Consider the following 7,790-nt stretch of genomic DNA (forward strand, 5'->3'; position numbering starts at 1 on the left):
CCCCCCTTGTTTCAATAGAGGATTAGCTTCGACAAATGGTGGAGCATCCTTCTCTCCATGTTTCAAATGAAGCCTAGCTTGGACAAATGGTGGACCTTGCTTCTCTCTAATGTTTCAATAGAGTTAGCTTCGAACAGTGGTGGACCTGGGATCCAAAGCCCCATGTAAAAAACCTATCATGGTCACTCCAAGTGTAGAAAAAAAACCTTTAAGATATCACCTTAAAGGCTTGGACAAGTGGTGGACCTTGCACCAACCCCTATTCTTAAGAAAAGTGGTGAATCTTGAGAAAGAATAACTGCAACTACTAGCATTATAAGCTTGACAAGTGGTGGACCTTAATGAAACCCCTCATCTCCGAAATATCGTGGGTTTTAATGTATTTGAGATGTATGCTTAGCATCGGGGAGACTGGTGCACAGCTTGCTTCTCGTCATGTTTCAATGACCTAGCTTCGACAATGGTGGAGCATCCTTCTCTCCATGTTTCAATGGACCCTAGCTTGGACAAGTGTGGACCTTTGTTTCTCTCTAAGTGTTTCAATAGAGTTAGCTTGGACAAGTGGTGGACCTTGAAACCAAACCCCCATGTAAAACCTATCATGGTCACACTCCAAGTGGTAAGAAAGAATAACCTTTAAGATGTAGCCTTATAGGTTGGTCAAGTGGTGGACCTTAACACCGCATATTCTTAATATAATGACATAAGTGAAAAGTGGTGAATCTTGAGACCAAACCACTCAGGCTACTAGCATAATAGCTTGGACAAGTGTTGGACTTGAATGTACACCCCTCATCTACGACATATTTGGGTTTAATGTTTTCGATGAGCCTAGCATCTTGGAGACATGGTGCACCTTGCTTCTCCTCATGTTTCATGGAGCCTATCTTGGACAAATGGTGGAGCATCCTTCTCTCCATGTTTCAATGGACCCTAGCTTAGACAAGTGGGTGGACCTTTGCTTCTCTCTATGTTTCAATAGAGTTAGCTTGGACAAGTGGTGGACCTTGGAACAAACCCCCATGTAAAACCTATCATGGTCACTCCAAGTGGTAAGAAAGAATAACCTTTTAGATGTAGCCATTATAGGTTGGACAAGTGGTGGACCTTAACACCCACATATTCTTTTAATCGAAAGAGTGGTGTGAATCTTGAGACCAAACCACTCAGCTACTAGCAATAATAGCTTGGACAAGTGGTGGACCTTGAATGTAAACCCCTTCATCTACGAAATATCGTGGGTTATGTATTTCGATGAGCCTAGCATCTTGAGACATGGTGCAGCCATGCTTATCGTCATGTTTCAATGGAGCCTATCTTGAGACAATGGTGGATATCCTTCTCCATGTTTCAATGGACCCTAGCTTGGACAAGTGGTGGACCTTTGTTCTCTCTATGTTTCAATAGAGTTAGCTTGGACAAGTGTGGACCTTGGAACCAAACCCCATGTAAAAACCTATCATGGTCACTCCAAGTGGTAATAAAGAATAACCTTTAAGATGTAGCCTTATAGGTTGGACAAGTGGTGACCTTAAACACGAGATATTCTTAATATAATGACATAGAGTGGAAAAGTGGTGAATCTTGAGACCAAACCACTCAGGCACTACCAATAATAGCTTGGACAAGTGTTGGACCTTGAATGTAAACCCTTCATCTACGACATATCGTGGGTTTAATTTTTTCGATGGAGCCTAGCATCTTGGAGACATGGTGCAACTTGCTTCTGCTCATGTTTTCATGGAGCCTTTCTTGGACAAATGGTGGAGCATCCTTCTCTCCATGTTTCAATGGGACCCTAGCTGGACAAGTGTGGACCTTTGCTTCTCTCTATGTTTCAATAGAGTTAGCTTGGACAAGTGGTGACCTGGAACCAAACCCCATGTAAAACCTATCATGGTCACTCCAAGTGGTGAGAAAGAATAACCTTTAAGATATAGCCTTATAGGTTGGACAAGTGGTGGACCTTAACACCCAAATATTCTTAATATAATGACATAGAGTGGAAAAGTGGTGAATCTTGAGACCAACCACTCATGCTACTAGCGATAATAGCTTGGACAAGTGGTGGACCCTTGAATGTAAACCCCCCATGTACAAAATATCGTGGGTTTAAGGTTTTCGATGGAGCTAGCATCTTGGAGACATGGTGCAGCTTGCTTCTCTTCATGTTTCAATGGAGTCTATCTTGGACAAATGGTGGAGCATCCTTCTCTCCATGTTTCAATGGACCCTAGCTTAGACAAGTGGTGGACCTTTGCTTCTCTCTATGTTTCAATAGAGTTAGCTTGGACAAGTGGTGGACCTTGGAACCAAACCCCATGTAAAACCTATCATGGTCACTCCAAGTGGTGAGAAAGAATAACCTTTAAAGATATAGCCTTATAGGTTGGACAGTGGTGGACCTTAACACCCAAATATTCTTAATATAATGACATAGATTGAAAAATGTGTGAATCTTGAAGACAACCCCTCATCTACTATCGTGATAATTAGCTTGGACAACTGGTTGACCTTGATTAAACCTCCATGTTTCAATAGACTTAGCTTCGACAAATGGTGGAGCATCGTTCTCTCCATGTTTCAATGGCCCTAGCTTGGACAAGTGGTTGACCTTTGTTTCTCTCTATGTTTCAATAGAGTTAGCTTGGACAAGTGGTGGACCTTGGAACCAAACCCCATGTAAAACCTATCATGGTCACTCCAAGTGGTGAAAAGAATAACCTTTAAGATGTAGCCTTATAGGTGGACAAGTGGTGGACCTTAACACCCACATATTTTAATATAATGACATAGAGTGGAAAAGTGGTGAATCTTGAGACCAAAACCACTCAGGCTACTAGCAAATAATAGCTTGGACAAGTGGTGGACCTTGAATGTAAACCCCTCATCTACGACAATATCGTGGGTTAATGTTTTTCGATGGAGCCTAGCATCTTGGAGACATGGTGCAGCTTGCTTCTCGTCATGTTTCAATGGAGCCTATCTTGGACAAATGGTGGAGCATCCTTCTCTCCATGTTTCAATGGACCCTAGCTTGGACAAGTGGTGGACTTTGCTTCTCTCTATGTTTCAATAGAGTTAGCTTGGACAAGTGGTGGACCTTGGAACCAAACCACCATGTAAACCTATCATGGTCACTCCAAGTAGTTAGAAAGAATACCTTTAAGATGTAGCCTTATAGGTTGGACAAGTGGTGGACCTTAACACCTACATATTCTTAACTTAGAGTAAAAGTGGTGAATCTTGAGACCAAACCACTCAGGCTACTAGAATAATAGCTTGGACAAGTGGTGGACCTTGAATGTAAACCCCCCATGTATAAATATCGTGGGTTTAAGGTATTTCGATGGAGCCTAGCATCTTGGAGACATGGTGCAGCTTGCTTCTCGTCATGTTTCAATGGAGCCTATTTGGACAAATGGTGGAGCATCCTTCTCTCCATGTTTCAATGGAGCCTAGCTTGGACAAGTGGTGGACCTTTGCTTCTCTCTATGTTTCAATAGAGTTAGCTTGGACAAGTGGTGGACCTTGGAACCAAACCCCCATGTAAAACCTATCATGGTCACTCCAAGTGGTAAGAAAGAATAACCTTTAAGATGTAGCCTTATAGGTTTGACAAGTGGTGGACCTTAACACCCAATATTCTTAATATAATGACATAGAGTGGAAAGTGGTGAATCTTGAGACCAAACACTCAGGCTACTAGCATAATAGCTTGGACAAGTGGTGGACCTTGAATGTAAAACCCCATCTACAACATATCGGGTTTGATGTTTTTCGATGGAGCCTAGCATCTTGGAGACATGGTGCACTTGCTTCTCTCATGTTTCAATGGAGCGTACCTTGGACAAATGGTGGAGCATCCTTCTCTCCATGTTTCAATGGACCCTAGCTTGGACAAGTGGTGGACCTTTGCTTCTCTCTATGTTTCAATAGAGTTAGCTTGGACAAGTGGTGGACTTGAAACAAAACCCCATTAAAACCTATCAGGTGGTCACTTTCCAAGTGGTGAGAAAGAATAACCTTTAATGATAAGCCTTATAGGTTGGACAAGTGGTGACCTTAACACCCAAATATTCTTAATATAATGGACAAAAACATGGATGAAATGTGGTGAATCTTGAGATCAAAACCACCATGGCTACTAGCAATAATGCTTGGACAGGTGGTGGACCTTGAACTAATCCCCTCATGTTCAATGGAGGGTAGCTTGGACAAATGGTGGAGCATCTTCTCTCCATGTTTCAATGGACCCTAGCTTAACAAGTGGTGACCTTTGCTTCTCTCTATGTTTCAAAGAGTTAGCTTGGACAAGTGGTTGGACCTTGGAACCAAACCCCATTTAAAACCTATCATGGTCACTCCAAGTGGTGAGAAAGAATAACCTTTATGATATAGCCTTATAGGTTTGGACAAGTGGTGGACCTTAACACCAAATATTCTTAATATAATGACATAGAGTGAAAAGTGGTGAATCTTGAGACAAAACCACTCATGCTACTAGATAATAGCTTGGACAAGTGGTGGACCTTGGAACCAAACCCCCATCAACGCTATCATGGTCACTCCAAGTATAAAAACAACAATACCCTTAAGATGTAGCCTATAGGTTGGCCAAGTGGTGGACCTAACACCCACATATTCTTAATAAATAGTGTTGATCTTGAGACCAAACCACTCAGGCTTCACTAGCAATAAAAGCTTGGAACAAGTGGTGGACCTTGAATGTAAACCCCTCATCTACGAAATATCGTGGGTTTAATGTATTTTTTATGGAGCCCTAGCATCTTGGAGACATGGTGCACCTTGCTTCTTCGTCATGTTTCAATGGAGCCTATCTTGGACAAATGGTGGAGCATCCTTCTCTCCATGTTTCAATGGACCCTAGCTTGGACAAGTGGTGGACCTTTGCTTCTCTCTATGTTTCAATAGAGTTAGCTTGGACAAGTGGTGGACCTTGGAACCAAACCCCATGTAAAACCTATCATGTCACTCCAAGTGGTGAGAAGAATAACCTTTAAGATGTAGCCTTATAGGTTGGACAAGTGGTGACCTTAACACCCCATATTCTTAATATAAAGACATAGAGTGAAAAGTGGTGAATCTTGAGACAAAACCACTCATCTACAAGCGATAATACCTTGGACGACGTGGTGGACCTTGAATGGTAACCCCCCATGTTTCAATAGAGCCTAGCTTGGACAAATGGTGAGCATCCTTCTCTCCATGTTTCAATGGACCCTAGCTTGGACAAGTGGTGGACCTTTGCTTCTCTCTATGTTTCAATAGAGTTAGCTTGGACAAGTGGTGGACCTTGAACCAAACCCCCATGTAAAACCTATCATGGTCACTCCAAGTAGTGAAAAAGAATAACCTTTAAGATATAGCCTTATAGGTTGGACAAGTGGTGGACCTTAACACCCCAATATTCTTAATATAATGACATAGAGTGAAAAAGTGGTAATCTTGAACAAAACCCTCATGCTACTAATTCGATAATAGCTGGACAAGTGGTGGACCTTGAACGTAAACCCCCCATGTTTTCAATAGACTAGCTTCGACAAATGGTGGAGCATCGTTCTCTCATGTTTCAATGGAGCCTAGCTTGGACAAGTGGTGGACCTTTGTTTCTCTCTATGTTTCAATAGAGTTAGCTTGGACAAGTGGTGGACCTTGGAACCAAACCCCCATGTAAAACCTATCATGGTCACTCCAAGTGGTAAGAAAGAATAACCTTTAAGATGTAGCCTTATAGGTTGGACAAGTGGTGGACCTTAACATTGAATACCACATAATTCTTAATAAAAGTGGTGAATCTTGAGACCAAACCACTCAGGCTACTAGCAATAATAGCTTGGACAAGTGGTGGACCTTGAATGTAAACCCCTCATCTACGAAATATCGTGGGTTTAATGTATTTTCGATGGAGCCTAGCATCTTGGAGACATGGTGCAGCTTGCTTCTCGTCATGTTTCAATGGAGCCTATCTTGGACAAATGGTGGAGCATCCTTCTCTCCATGTTTCAATGGACCCTAGCTTGGACAAGTGGTGGACCTTTGCTCTCTCTATGTTTCAATAGAGTTAGCTTGGACAAGTGGTGGACCTTGGAACCAAACCCCCATGTAAAACCTATCATGGTCACTCCAAGTGGTAGAAAGAATAACCTTTAAGATGTAGCCTTATAGGTTGGACAAGTGGTGGACCTTAACACCCAATATTCTTAATATAATGACATAGAGTGGAAAAGTGGTGAATCTTGAGACAAAACCACTCATGCTACTAGCACTAATGCTGACAATGTTGGTGGACCCTTGGAGACGTGCAACCCCCTCCATGTTTCAATAGAGCCTATCTTGGACAAATGGTGGAGCATCCTTCTCTCCATGTTTCAATGGACCCTAGCTTGGACAAGTGGTGGACCTTTGCTTCTCTCTATGTTTCAATAGAGTTAGCTTGGACAAGTGGTGGACCTTGGAACCAAACCCCCATGTAAAACCTATCATGGTCACTCCAAGTGGTAGAAAGAATAACTTTAAGATGTAGCCTTATAGGTTGGACAAGTGGTGGACCTTACACCCACATATTCTTAATAAAAGTGGTGGTGATCTTGAGACCAAACCACTCAGGCTACTAGCAATAATAGCTTGGACAAGTGGTGGACCTTGAATGTAAACCCCTCATCTACGAAATATCGTGTGGTTTAATGTATTTCGATGGAGCCTAGCATCTTGGAGACATGGTGCAGCTTGCTTCTCGTCATGTTTCAATGGAGCCTATCTTGGACAAATGGTGGAGCATCCTTCTCTCCATGTTTCAATGGACCCTAGCTTGGACAAGTGGTGGACCTTTGTTTCTCTCTATGTTTCAATAGAGTTAGCTTGGACAAGTGGTGGACCTTGGAACCAAACCCCCATGTAAAACCTATCATGGTCACTCAAGTGGTAATAAAGAATAACCTTTAAGATGTAGCCTTATAGGTTGGACAAGTGGTGGACCTTAACACCGCGCATATTCTTAATATAATGACATAGAGTGGAAAAGTGGTGAATCTTGAGACCAAACCACTCAGCTACTACAATAATAGCTTGGACAAGTGTGGACCTTGAATGTAAACCCCTCATCTACGACATATCGTGGGTTTAATGTTTTTCGATGAGCCTAGCATCTTGGAGACATGGTGCACCTTGCTTCTCCTCATGTTTCAATGGAGCCTACCTTGGACAAATGGTGGAGCATCCTTCTCTCCATGTTTCAATGGACCCTAGCTTAGACAAGGGGTGGACCTTTGCTTCTCTCTATGTTTCAATAGAGTTAGCTTGGACAAGTGGTGGACCTTGGAACCAAACCCCCATGTAAAACCTATCATGGTCACTCCAAGTAGTAAGAAAGAATAACCTTTAAGATGTAGCCTTATAGGTTGGACAAGTGGTGGACCTTAACACCCACTATTCTTAATAAAAGTGGTGAATCTTGAGACCAAACCACTCAGGCTACTAGCAATAATAGCTTGGACAAGTGGTGGACCTTGAATGTAAACCCCTCATCTACGAAATATCGTGGGTTTAATGTATTTCGATGGAGCCTAGCATCTTGGAGACATGGTGCAGCTTGCTTCTCGTCATGTTTCAATGGAGCCTATCTTGGACAAATGGTGGAGCATCCTTCTCTCCATGTTTCAATGGACCCTAGCTTGGACAAGTGGTGGACCTTTGTTTCTCTCTATGTTTCAATAGAGTTAGCTTGGACAAGTGGTGGACCTTGGAACCAAACCCCATGTAAACCTATC

This window comes from Adiantum capillus-veneris, chromosome 27, assembly GCF_014529385.1.
Source record: "Adiantum capillus-veneris isolate H3 chromosome 27, ASM1452938v2, whole genome shotgun sequence".
Taxonomy (NCBI): domain Eukaryota; kingdom Viridiplantae; phylum Streptophyta; class Polypodiopsida; order Polypodiales; family Pteridaceae; genus Adiantum; species Adiantum capillus-veneris.